Source organism: Ictidomys tridecemlineatus, chromosome 4 (assembly GCF_052094955.1).
Source record: "Ictidomys tridecemlineatus isolate mIctTri1 chromosome 4, mIctTri1.hap1, whole genome shotgun sequence".
Taxonomy (NCBI): Eukaryota; Metazoa; Chordata; class Mammalia; order Rodentia; family Sciuridae; genus Ictidomys; species Ictidomys tridecemlineatus.
Window position 1 is genome coordinate 130,020,443 of NC_135480.1, and position 13,930 is coordinate 130,034,372.

General features: G+C 38.2%; 1 protein-coding gene and 1 pseudogene across 1 annotated transcript in view; one reads left to right on the top strand and one right to left on the bottom strand.

Moving 5' to 3' along the window:
- LOC120889783 (uncharacterized) overlaps positions 1 to 13,930 on the top strand; it is a 259,751-nt gene that overhangs the window by 223,596 nt on the left and 22,225 nt on the right. The window lies entirely within an intron of this gene.
- Positions 4,552 to 7,706, bottom strand: LOC101974790 (NEDD4-binding protein 2 pseudogene; annotated as a pseudogene).

The following is a 13,930-nucleotide window of genomic DNA, read 5'->3' on the forward strand; positions in this document are numbered from 1 at the left end:
AAATCACATACATTAAAATATCAAAAGAATTTCCATATAAACATTATATGTCATTGTCAAACTGGAAATAATCTAAGTGTTCACCAAGAGTAGAATGGATAAATAAAAAAAACTGAATAAATGAAATATTAGTATGAGGAAGAACATCATAGATGAATCTTGTAAACATGATGTTGACAAGAGATGTCAGACATTGAATGACTCGATTTTATAATAGAAAGAAAAAAATCTATGCAAAAGAATTGAGGGAAGTGGTTGCTCTTGGGGAGGGCAAGCAGCAGTGAGCGCAGGGAACAAAGGTGCTGGTTCTGCTTCTTGATCTGGGTGTCAACATTCATCAGACTGTTTATTTTGATGGGTTTTTCCAAATGTATATTTCCAAAAAAGAGAAATGCTTGCTAAAAGGGGAAAAAATAGGTAACTGCAAATTCTTAAGCTGATTACTAATCAGTCATCACCACCAATCTGAAAACACTGGTCTGGTTCAATCCTCTCACATCACAGATGAAATGACACCCAGAAGAACCAGAGATAGTGGCCAAGGATGGGCCTCAATCTGGATCCCACACTACTTCAGTTTAGCTTTGTACTCTATTATACTGCAATTTCTTTTTTTTTATTATTTTGAAGAAAACAGTCTCTAAACTCATTTCTTTTACTCCTTTTAAGAAATTTATTATTTAAATTTTGGGGTGCATTGGGATACATTTATACACTTACATGAAATAATTTGGTCACTTTCATTCTCCAGCACCTCTCCTTGCCCTCTCCTCTTCCCTTTCCCTATTTCCTTTCTCTGCCTATTAATCTCCCTTCTATGTTCACAAGATTACTGTTTTTCTTTCTTCTATCTTCTACATATGATGGAAAATATATGACCCTTGACTTTCCAAGTTCAGCTAATTTTGCTTAATATAATGCTCTTCATTTCTATTCACTTTTCCTACAAATGATGTAATTTTATTATTTTTGTATGGATGAATAAAACTCATTTTGTATATATTACCACATTTTCTTTATCAATTAATCTATTGATGGACATCTAGGCTGGTTCTGTAATATTTGCTATTGTGGATTATGCGGCTATAAACATGGGTATGTGCATATCACTATATTATGCTGACATTGCTGTGCCATGGGGTGTTTCCATTCCTAATTTTTGAGGAACTTTCATAATGATTGCCCTAGTGGCTGTACTAGTCTGCAGTCCCACCAATAATGTCCAAGTGTACCTTTTTCCTCACATACTCATCAGCATTTATTTTTGTATTCTTGATGATTACTATTCTAAATCAAGTGAGATGAACTCTCAGTGTAGTTTTAATTTGCATTTTCCTTTGTTTTTGAATAAAAAAGTATTATTTTCTTGCTGCTTAAAATTATTCATTTATATATATGCCTAAAATTACAATCACTTATACATATGAATGTTGTTTATAAGAATGTTGACATTCTATACTGTCACTCAAGATATACTATCAACATGCACTATTTTTAATTGATTTTTAAAAAATAAATGACAGTGGAATACATTTCAATTCTTATTACACATATACAGCACAATTTTTCATATTTCTGGGTGTATATAAAGTATGTTGACACTAATTCGTGTCTTCATACATGTACTTTGGATAATGATGTCCATCGCATTCCACCATCCTTGCTAATCCTATGCCCTCTCCCTTCTCCTCCCACTCCTCTGCACTATCTAGAGTTCATCTATCCCTCCAATGCTCCACCTCCCTACCCCACTATGAATCAGCCTCCTTATATCAGAGAAAACATTCAGCATTTGTTTTGGGGGAATTGGCTAACTTTACTTAGCATTATCTTTTCCAGCGCCATCCATTTACCTGCAAATGCTATGATTTTATTCTCTTTTATTGCTGAGTGAAATTCCATTGTGTATATATGTCACTTTTTTATCCATTCATCTACTGAAGGGCATCTAGGTTGGTTCCACAGATTAGCTATTGTGAATTGTGCTGCTATAAACATTGATGTGGCTGTGTCCCTGTAGTATGCTGGTTTTAAGTCCTTTGGGTATAGACCGAGGAGGGGGATAGTGGTCAAATGGTGGCTCCATTCCCAGATTTCCAAGGAATCTCCATATTGCTTTCCTTATTGGCTGCATCAATTTGCAGTCCCACCAGCAATATATGAGTGTACCTTTTTCCCCACATCCTCTCCAACACTTATTGTTGTTTGTCTTCATAATAGCTGCCATTCTAACTGGAGTGAGATGAAATCTTAGAGTGGTTTTGATTTGCATTACTCTAATTGATGAACATTTTTTCATATATTTGTTGATTGATTGTATATTCTCTTCTGAGAAGTGTCTGTTCAAGTCCTTGGTCCATTTATTGATTGGGTTGATTGCTAAAGATGTTAAATATTTTTTTTCATATATCTGTTGGTCATTTGCACTTCTTTTAAGAAATGCTGTTTAGTTCTTCTATTTATTGACTGAGTTATTTGCAGTTTTATTGTTAAATTTTTGAGTTATTTATATTAATCCTCTATCTAGAAGAGTAGTTGGCAAAGATTTTCTTCTTTTCTGTATGAACTCTCTTCAGACTACTGTTTCCTTTGCTATGCAATTTCATTTAGTCTTTTGCTTTGTTTCATTAGTAATTAAAATAATATATTAAGATTTCTGATATGTTGTAGTATATTATTTATTTTGTTCTTTAAGAATTTTCTTTATTTCTATAGATGAATTGCTTTTCTGATGAATTAAGCAATAATTTAAGATACAGCAATTAAAGTGTATGTTCATATCTTCAGTTTTTTTTCTCCACATTTCAGACTGTCTTTGAAATCATCTAGGTTATTTGTGTGAAGAACTATCTTATAATACTTTCCTGTAGAATCTCAGCTTGGATTCTAGAACAATGGTATCTACTAGAACATCCAATAATGGTAGAAATACTAATCTATATCTCCACCAGGCGACCAGCATGCTGGTTTCATTAAAGAGGTTCGTGGCATAGAAGTTAACTAGTGAGATCAAAATAAAACACACAGACTCAATTACCTTTTTCTATGAACAGGTCTGAGATGTCTCTCACCTTTCTGGCTCTCACCTGAAATCATCCGGTGGGACAGCAAGGCTTATTCAAGGCTAGCAGGAGAGAGAGCAAGAGCATGCCAGGGAGTGGCCTTTTATTGGGGAATAAGAAATTCAGGGGAAAATTCCATCCAATGAAGGTTGAGGGGGGCAGCATTCCAAGGTCAGGGTCAGTGATTGGCCTCAGGGTCAGTGGTCAGTCACACCCCCACACAGACAGGCTCTTGCACCTGGAGAGGGTGGGGATAGCAATAATCATTGTTTGTCTTTAGATTTTAACTGACTTTTGCAATGTCATAGTGACAAAAACGAGTCGACAGGATTATTGGTTTGTTTTGTCTTTAGTCATGAAGCGAGAAGATACTTGAACATCAGTTTTCTTAAAGGACTTGAATCAAATATGGGTTTTTTTTGTAGCTAAAGCATTTTATTAAATTAAGCGTGAAATTTGCAAATGGTTTCATAAGAAATTTTAAAAGCAAAGTTATAAACATTTTCAATAAAAAGTACAGAGTTAACAGCAAAATTACATTTTCTTTATAGTACAAATAAAAACATTTTGTTTCTGATATACCATCTGAAGATCTTATATTCTCCAACTGATAGCTGCAATGTTATATTTTAAGGAAAAAATCTCATGGTTATTTCAATCATTTATTAATAACAGGTTCATCATTTGGACCATAAAAGTCAATTGCTCAACTTTAAGGAAAATAATAAACCTTGTCATATTATAACATGAAGTTGAAAAGGCTCTTCAGGATGCAGATGTGTCCTGGCCTTTTTTCTCTATTAAATTCTGTAAAGAGGCATTAAGTAATACTGTAATTACAGTATTACTTAATGAATTACACTTCAAAAATAAGCTCCATTAATATACATTCTACATAAACTTACTTTGCCTTTTAAATGACACTTTTTTGGCCACACAAACTTTTAAATCTGTTCTTTACATGTAAATAAAAATAAGCAATATTTAATCACTACACAAAAATATCATCAAAACTTCACCTCATTGCACAATGAAAAAGCATTGAGAAAAAGCACTGGAAAAAACAGCACACATTATTTTTATCTTTTTTTTGATGCATTTTGCCATTTTCTTACATTGAGAACAGTTAAAACATTGTCAGAGCAATTTCCTGAGTTTCAAAAGTTTCCAATCTCCAGCTCAGAACTAACTAACTAATCATGTTATTACATGTATCTTTTTCCTAAGCATACAAAACACTTGAATTTAAAAAGAAAAAGGCTATAATAAAAAGACAGAAAACCATCCAAAAAAAACTGTTTTTCCTTTCAAAATGTTATAATATGCAAAACATTTTAGAGTCAAAATATTTACTATAAAATATGAACCATATTTAAAGGCCACAGAATTACAGATAGTATTGAAATACTATTAGAAGAAACTTCAACTTGAAAATAACATAGAGATATATGAACAGCCAATAAGTGTATGATAACATGCTTCTAATTTCTCACATTGGACAAAGGAGATATACAGATTTCCTGGGATTCCCCGAGAGTTCCCATTGGTTGGGTAAGTGCAGGAGGAGGGATTTCCCAGAGAGATATTTCCGGCTGGGGGTTCCTGGAGGAGCGGAGTGGGATTCGGGAGAATTCCCCAGGAGCCTGTGTGAGGTTTTTTCTTGCAGTTCAAAAATAAAGTTTGTTCCTGCTTCAGTGGCTCGTGATTTGTGCCCAGCCAGACTGTGGCACCCTACCACTCCAGTAATGGTTGCTGTTTTACTAGTGAAAGTTAGAGGCAATGTGTGCTGCCCATGAATCATTTTACTTAGAGAAGTTTGATTCTCCTGGGTTATTTCACTGGGTATCATGTCAGCACGTTGTAGAGTGGAGCTCCCCAACAATTTTAGTTCTTTAGGGCATGTGCCCCAACAGGCTTGTGTTGTATATAAGGATATTTCATTCATATTATCATTATTTCCAAATTCTAGATTGGGTTCACTTAAACCAGCCTTTGGCATTTTTGATCTATGCTCTCTCTGAGCTAAAGAATCAGATGAAGGCCAATCACCCACAATATTAAATTAATTAATATTAATTGAGTTTTTTTCAGGATTTTTATAAGTATCATATTTACAGCTATTGAGAAATTCTGAAGAATCATCACACTGTGACTTCCTGCTATCATCTACACTTTCATATGGAGATCCTTGTTGTTGGATATGATCTGTAATCATGGACACAGTATTATCTGATACTTTGCGTGACTGAGGGCGACTATACTTTTTGTCCCTTTGTATAGATGAATCTTTTTCAGATTTTCGGTTCCTTTTTGTTCTCTGACCAATAGTCTTATCAACTGGCCAATCACCAACAAAATTTGATAGCTCATGTCTTGGAAACTTTTCCAAAGGTGTTTTGCTTTTTTGTTTCCCAAAGGCTTTTTTCTTTACTATTGTTCTTTCTTCAAATATTTCACCAGGTGAAGATATTTCATTTTGAAGTGGTACAGTATTTGCCAGATCACAGTCTTGATTATTTTCACCAGAGCAAATACTTGGTGATACTCTATCTGCATGTTTTAATACACTGTTTTTAAGATGTCATTTCTACTTGCTATTCTTTTTCTCTCTTGTCTGCTACTTGAACTTTGCTTCCAGAGTCTGAAAGATAGATGTGTGCAGCTTCCTGAATGAACTGACTCAGAGTGTTATGACGTATAGCACTTATTTCTTTCCTTCCTTTGCTTATATCTGCATGGGGGAGATATGTAATATTCTCAGGCAACACCGTTTCTTTGGTCATTTCAGGATTCTTTTCTTCAATTAATTCTAGATGCTTCAGTGATGAGGATAAAACATTTTCTTCTTTTTCAGAGGTAATATCTTCATTGTCTCTTGGGCTGGAACTTCTATCCTCACAAGAATATGCACATAATTCAATATGTTCAATTTTCTCTAGAACTGAAGAACTCATGATTATTGGCACTGAAACAAAACGTTGATAGTGGTCTAACATTCTTGTTATTTTTTCTTTGCTTATCCCATGAATATTACGCCTTGCAAGCTCCCTCGGTTTGAATTTCCACCATGTGTCTGGTTCCCGGAAGAGGACCTTATATTTATGTTTTTGAGACAAAGCAACATATGGCTTCATTTCCCAGGCCTGTAGGTTTGTATTGTCTATTATTATGGGTGATATCTTCTTCTCAAATGCTTCCTTAGCACGATTCTGGTTCCATTCATGTGCTTCTCCTAAGTACTTTACATAGAACTGGTACTGTCCATTTATACAAAAATAATCATCAGTACTAAGAATGACTCCACTTGGATTATCCTCTTGCAAAGTCCTCGCCAAAAAAGATTTTCCTGATCCCGGAAGGCCTCTGAGAAGAACAAGAACTAGTCCAACATATGATGTTGTCTTCTTTCTTACAACTTGAGAAACAGGAGTTTCTTGTACTTGATAAGCACTTGTTCCCTCTTTGTTTCTCTATACCTTTGTTGGGGAAGTGTGAGAAATGTTCGAGAGTGGAAATGTGTAGTTGACGGGTCTCCAGTGTGCAGCTGTGGTTATAACAGGAGCCACAAGCCCATGGCTTCCTTGAAAGAGGTCAAAAGCAGGAATCATTGGATTCCACATTGGTGAAGGTGGAGGAGGAGGAAGCAGTAAAGGGACAGGGGTAAGTACTGGGCAGTAATTCATATCCTTCCCCTTTGGTGGTAGTTCAGTATGTTTGTGTGGCTTGAAATTGAACCCTTCAGAAGGTACAAAAATATCAGAGACAGAAGTAGACCTCTGATTCCCACCAGTATCTGGCAAATCACACCCTGAATTTTGCACAGGAAAGTTTAAAGAAGCTTGAGGTTCATTACCATCCAAATTTACAGGGGCTTTGGAAAGTTGAGCCTCAACACACTCAGATTCTAAAAGCTCTCTCTGTCTCTGATTGAGATTGCTACAACCCACGATAGAGTCATTTGTTGGATTTAAAGAACTACTGAGATGAGAATCTTCTTGGTAATCATCTTCTAAAGCCAAAGTGTTATCCTTTATAAAACTTTTGGACCCATTCAAAACTGAATGTGAAGTTAATGGGTTTGAACTTACTGTAGGGACAGAATTTTCTAAATTCTCACTGTTGGAATCCATCTTTTGCATAGAATGGACAGGAGTCGTACTACTTGAATGTGAATTTATAAACTTACTTGGGCCATTAAAACTATTAACATCTTGCAAAGGCAAAAATGAGTATACTTGGTCATCAGGAGAAGAGTTCAATTTCTCAAAAGCATTCTGTATTAAGGAATCCAAGTCTTCGGTCAGCTGCATATCCAGAAATGAATCCATCTTCGAATCTTCACTCTCTTCTTCAAGAGGACACTTCTCCATTATTTCACTTCCTGTTTCAACTGGCTGGTTCTCAGAAGCAACAAAGCTTTATGAAGATGATTCTTCTGTCTTGGCATCAGAGGCAGACAATTCTAATAGACAATCCATGGCATTTTCAACGTCTATCTGGCATTGATGCTATTGACATGCTTAGTAAGACCACAGTTGATACCTGCAAACTCTACACCTCTTCCTGTTATCCAACATAAAGTCTTCTTACATTTCAGTCCCCGGAATACTCAGGTCCATAAAACAGAGCATCTTCTTCCTACAAATTAAGAGCGGCTGGAGAGCACCGAAGCCGGAGCCTGTGCGACCGGGCACCGCGGGTCCACAGCCCTTTCCCGCCGCCACCGCGCTCTCTGTCTGACCCGGGAAGAGCAGCCTCGCAGGAGCCAGCCGCGAGAGGGCGGGTGGGCGGCCGCGTGGGGAGGGGTCTCTAGGAGTAGGCAATGGCTGCCACGTCGCCCAGGTGGATCGCCGCCCTCCGCCTCCCCCACACCCGCCGGCTCCCCGCCGCGACCTCTGGTTCGTTCTGGGGCTCCGCCAGGGCGCGTCGACCCGAGCCCACCGGCGCTCCACCTCTCCCGCTCCTTCAGGAGAGCAAGCCCTGGCCTGGCCGGTTCTACGGCGTGGGGCCCCCAGCCCCCGGGGGCTGGCACCAGCCAGTGGCTTTCCCCTTCCTAGTCAGGGGCACCGGAAGGAGCAAGCTTCTGTCCATTTATCAGGTTCTGGGAGAAGGCTGGAGCCGTTTTGCGCGGTTGAATGTAGCGACCCGGGGCGGAATTCCTGCCAAAATAAGCAGTTGCTGAACCACGGCAGTTTCCAGCCCTCGTTTCTCTCTCCCAACTCAAATGTGGTTTTCATTGGTGGTGTTTAGGTAACAAATAATAGCATTAGAATCTATAGTTATTTGGAGACATATCTTATTTCTCCTGGTCTCATCTCTTTCCTCACTAGGATATTGTGTCCAGAAAAGTACCTTGCATGAAAGAATTGCTCTGGTTACCAGGCTGCTGCAGGAACTGAAACTACTTTTAGGTAACCCTTTTACCATCTCCTCCATGACAACAATGTCATAGACAGATCAAGGAGTTAAACCTCGGGAGCCTGCCTTAGCTGCAGGGACAATTATTGCCTTCCTCCAATCACCTCTTCTTTTTAAAATCCACCTCTTGTTTTTATCTTAAATCTGTTTTATGTCTGACACTGCTCACTCTTTAAGATCTGTGATCTGATGGGAATCACTTTATTACATATGGTGACTTCACACAAATCCTTCTCAAGACTCCAAGATTTTTTTCCATTCTGGTGTCTCCCCTATATGATTGGATTAAGTATAGCAAAGTGCTCAGAAATTTTATTCCTACATACAGTTGAAGTTTTCTCCCTATAAATCTACTGATGGTACCACTTCATCTCTTGGAATCACATAAAACAATTCTATCCTTCTCTTTTTTAGAAGACATCTAATACCTAAATCATAGCATCTTTAGGGAATTGTACATATAACTCTGATTTCTTGCCAGTCCCTTTTTAAAAAGACATCTAATACCTAAATCATAGCATCTTTAATTGGGTGTTCTTCGTGTGTTGAAGACAACTCATGTCTCATGTTAGCTTTCTTTTGGATGAAAAACCCTGGTTTCCCAGCACTTTATAAAGCTCTGACTTTTGTCATTTTGGACATATGTCTACTGATGCTCTCTCTCGTTTGCCAAGTTCTAGTATCTTTCTCTAATTTCATCAAAGTATGGTGTACTTGTGAGTAATAGTAGTATCTAATAATGACAGATAAAAGGCACAAAGAGGAACCACTCAGGGCAAACCAATACATAATGCTATTCCTTTCAAAATCTTACTTGAGCATTTTATATAACCAGCCAGATACGTTCTGATCAAAAGAGCTACACATGTGTTCTTACTTACTGAGCTCTGAATGCTTTACTTCTGTTAGTGCAGCCAAAGACTAAGTGTAGTCATAGGTGAGTGCTCTCCTTGAATGCTTGCCTGCATTTCCATTTTGATAAGTGTTTTAGTAAACTTGGTTGCTACATGACCAAAAAGACATGACAAGAACAATTAGAAGCAGAAAGTTTATTCTAGGATTCATGGTTTCAGAGATTTCAGTCCATAGATAGCTGACTCAAATCCTTCTGGCAGAATATCATGGCAGAAGCGGGTGACAAAGGAAACAGCTGAAAACATGGCACCAGGAAGCAGAGAGAGAGCTCCAGTCAACAAGAAAAAAAATATATATTCTAAAGGCACACCCCCAGAGACCCAGCTATGTCCTCCAGCTACACCCTGCCTGCCGACAGTTAGCAGCCAGTTAATCCCCATCAGAGGATTAATGCACTAATTAGGTTAAGGCTCTCATAACCTAATGATTTCACCTCTAACCCCTCTTGCATTTTCTCACATGAACTTTTAGAGGACATCTAATACCTAAATCATAGCAGTGTGTTTCAACTTTTCTTTGGGGAAACATTCCTTCCTCAATTGAGGTGCATCCTGATTTCACAGATGGACCCATGTCCCACATCTGGCCAATCAAAGCAACATTTCTACCTACCTTACAGTGACTGCCTTCAGCTAAGCAAGACACTAGATAAACACCGATCACAATGCCTACCTGGCACACTAACACAAAAAAATGCCAACTCCTCACTACCGCTTAGAAGCATTTTTCATAGTAACACAAGAAAGGAAACACACAAATGTCCATTTGCTCATAATTTGGATGCATAACATGTGGTTATCTATTTTATAAACATGGAGGAACCTTAAAAACATCATGCTATGTCAAAGAACCCCATCACAAAACAATACATTCCATGATTCATTTATATAAAAGTCCTGAATAGGCAAATTTATATAGACAGAAAGAAGTTGCCTAGTTCTGAGGGTGAATGTGAGCAATACAGATTACTACTAAAGGGTATGGAGCTTCTTTGGGGAAAATGATGTTCTAAATATCCTAAAATTGATTATGGTGATAGTTGGATAACTGAAAACATTAAAAACCTCTGAAATGTACACTTCAAATAGGTGAGCTGTATGATGTCAATAAAGCTGTTACAATAGAAAAAGAAACACAGAAGGACTCACATCCAACATTTGAATACTTATTTACAAAATGTTGATGGCTTCAACAACTGATGGACTTTTAGAGCAATCCTGGAAAGAAGTTGATATTGCTAGATTAAGTTGGAGAAAATAAGACCTAAAGACTGTAAGTGATTTGCTTGAGACATTGGATTGTTTGTGGTAGAGCCAGGAGATGTCAGCCTCTGCTCCCTGAGATCAAGTTTAGTGTTATCTGCTCATTCCTTGTTTACTTAGCCTCAACCACCTTATTTAGGGAATTGTACATATAACTCTGATTTTGTGCCAGTCCCTGTTCTAAGCCCTTCAGATATATTAGCTAATTAAATCCTCATAATAACCCTCTAAAGAAGTGAAACTTTGACCCTCCTTCTGGCTGAAGAAGTAGAAGCAGGGAATGTAACTTTCCCAGATCATACAGCAAGTACCTGACAAAACTAAATTTGAACCTAGACCATACTGCTCTTCAATCTCTGCATGCTAGAGGGAGAATGGCTTCCTTCAGTTCCTGTATCTGAGATCTCTACCTCAATGTAAAATGAGACAAAGGTAACCAACTGCTCCATCTATTCAGCTGGGTTAAGATCTGACACTGGGGCACCACTCAAGTGTTTCAGTGGCCTGGGATTCCCCAGCACTAGAGCCAAAGGTGAGTGGTATCGGTCAGTTGATGACTTTTCTTCTCAAAAGTTCTGCCAGCAGCAGTGTTTGCTTTGTGGTAACTAAACAAATCTTTCGTCTCAGGTGACCAGGCTGGGGGTAAGCAGGAGAGAGGAGGAGCTGCAGAGTGTGTACTTTGTTTTATGAAGACACACCATCACTAGAGAAGGAGACAGAACAGACAGAATAAGAGCTGTGTGCTGCAAGAACAATTTCTTAACACACACAAACACACACACACACGCGCGCGCGCGCGCGCGCGCGCGCATGCATGCACACACACTGTGCTGATGGCAATTCTGCGGTCCTTATTAATCTCACTGCAGACTGGCCACGGAGTTGCAGATTTTGATATACTTTGGCTCCCTGCATCAGTAGGGCAGCCCCCAGCTAGTCCCAAGACTTGTCCTTCCAGTTGCATGTTTAGAGAAGACTTAGAGGTGTAAGAGAGCTTCTCTTGTGACTTAGTCTCTATGTACACCTCTGTGTGTCAGATGTAAGCAGGAGTTGTTAGCAGGCCACAACAGGCTCCTTTTCCCCCTGCAGCATCTGTGCCTGGCTTGCTCAGTCATTCTTGCATTTGCTTTGTGGCAGGTGCCAAACTGTTTAACTTCACAAGGCATTAGGGAACTCAAAGAGTTAAGCCAACTGCTACAGGGCTGGGGTTGAGGATTCTGGTTTCCTTGTGGTGACATGGGAGAGGAGGGCTGTACCTACATGTGCCCAGAGCTGTCCTGCTTGCTGCTCCTGTAGCAGTTAAGTCAAGGACTGCTCACTATTCTTCAGGTCACAATGTATAGCATGGTGAGAATTAATAATGACACTGCCTTTTAGGATACAAGCCTGTTAAGGTGTAATTTGTGGTGTTTGCAATTTATCCTCACTGTAATATACCTGGACCATACTTTTGGTCTATTTATTTTTTATTTTGAATACAACTGGAATCTGAATTTTTATTTTGTTTTAGAAGGAAGTTCATAAATCCTTCTGTACTGAAAGAAGAGCTTGGGAAGACTGGTGGAATAATTGGATCCTTCAAGTTTCTACTAATTTTAGTGTATTCTGGATTATACTGTTTAGTCTTATAATTAGCTATTAGAAAACTTTGGCCCAAATTTAATACCCATATTTGGCAAATATGAATGTTGCTTATCACTACCCTTGTTTTTTCCTTTCTCCTGATTGCCTTCCTTTTAATCAATTGAAAACCCAATCACATTCTTTTTGCAATGAGTTTGGTCACAAACAAAAAGATCAAATCATGCATCCGTACATAAACATTTCTTAAAAGGCAGGTCTATTGGAAACAAATCCCCTCAATTTTCATCTAAGTGAGTCATTTTCTTTCTTTCACATTTGAGAAATAATATTGCAAGGCACAGAATTCTAGGACAGGGTCATTTCTCTCTCAATATTTTAAATATTTCACACTATACTCTTCTTTTTTGTATGGTTTCTGAAGAAGTCAAAAGTAATTCTTGCACTTGCTCTCCAATATGAATAAAGTATTTTTCTCTCTCTTCTGTGAATATTTCTTTATATATAGATTTTTATAGTTTAAAAATTATACGTATAACTTGCTTTTTTTTCTTTTGTGGTGTGTATCCACTTGGTGTCTGTTCTCTGTGTTTCTTCGATCTATGGTTGGTATAACAGTAATGTGGGGAAATCCTTAGTCTTTCTTGTTTCATATGTTTCTTCTGTTCCGTTCTCTTTTCCTTCTGATTTTCCCATCATGAATATATTTGACTTTTAGAGATGCCCCACAGTTCCCAGATACTCTGTTTTGTTTTTTTTGTTTTTTTTTTCAGCATGCTTACTCTTTGCTTTTCAGTTTGGGTGGTTTCTATTAAGATGTCCTCCATTTTAAAGATTCTTTCTACAGTAATTTCCAGTCTATTAACAAACCAATCAAAGGATTCTTCATTTCTTTTTGCAGGGAGGGGTACCAGGGATTGATTCCAGGGGTGCTTAATCACTGAGCCACATCTCCAGCCCTATTTATTTTTTTAATTTGAGATAGGGTCTCCCTAAATTGCTAAGGGTCTTGCTAAATTGCTCAGGCTGGCTTTGAACTTTCAACGCTCCTACCTTAGCCTCCAGAGCCTCTGGGATTACAGGCTTGTGTACCTTGCCCAGATAGGATTCTTTATTTCTGTTAGAGTATTTTTGATCTCTAGAATCTAATTGTGTTTCATTCTTAGAATTTTTAGCTCTCAACTTGCATTGTCTATATGTTCTCACATGTGGTCTACCTTATTCAGTAGAGCACTTAGATAAATCACAGTCCTTTGCTGGTTTGATAATTCCAACAACTCTGCCAAAACATTTCAAATTCCTGGTCAGAGCATTTCAACATCCCTGCCCTATCTGGATCTGGCTCTGATGTTTGCTCTGCCTCTTCAAACTGCATATGTTAATACCTTCTAGAATACCTTATAATTTGGGGGGGAGGGGATAGCCAGACATGATGTACTAAGAAAAAGGAACTGGTATAAATGCATAATTAGTACTGTGATGATAAGGGGTGTGTGTGTGTATGTGTGTGTGTGTGTGTGTGTGTGTGTGTGTGTGTGTGTAGGGGAAGTGCTTTATAGTCCTATTATTATTGAGTTTGAGTCTTTTACGAGACTATGCTTCTAGGCCGTTGTTGCACAAGTTATAATTTCTCCCTTCTTAGATATGACAGGATGGGAAGAGGGGGCTGGACTTGAATATTTCCCTTCTTGC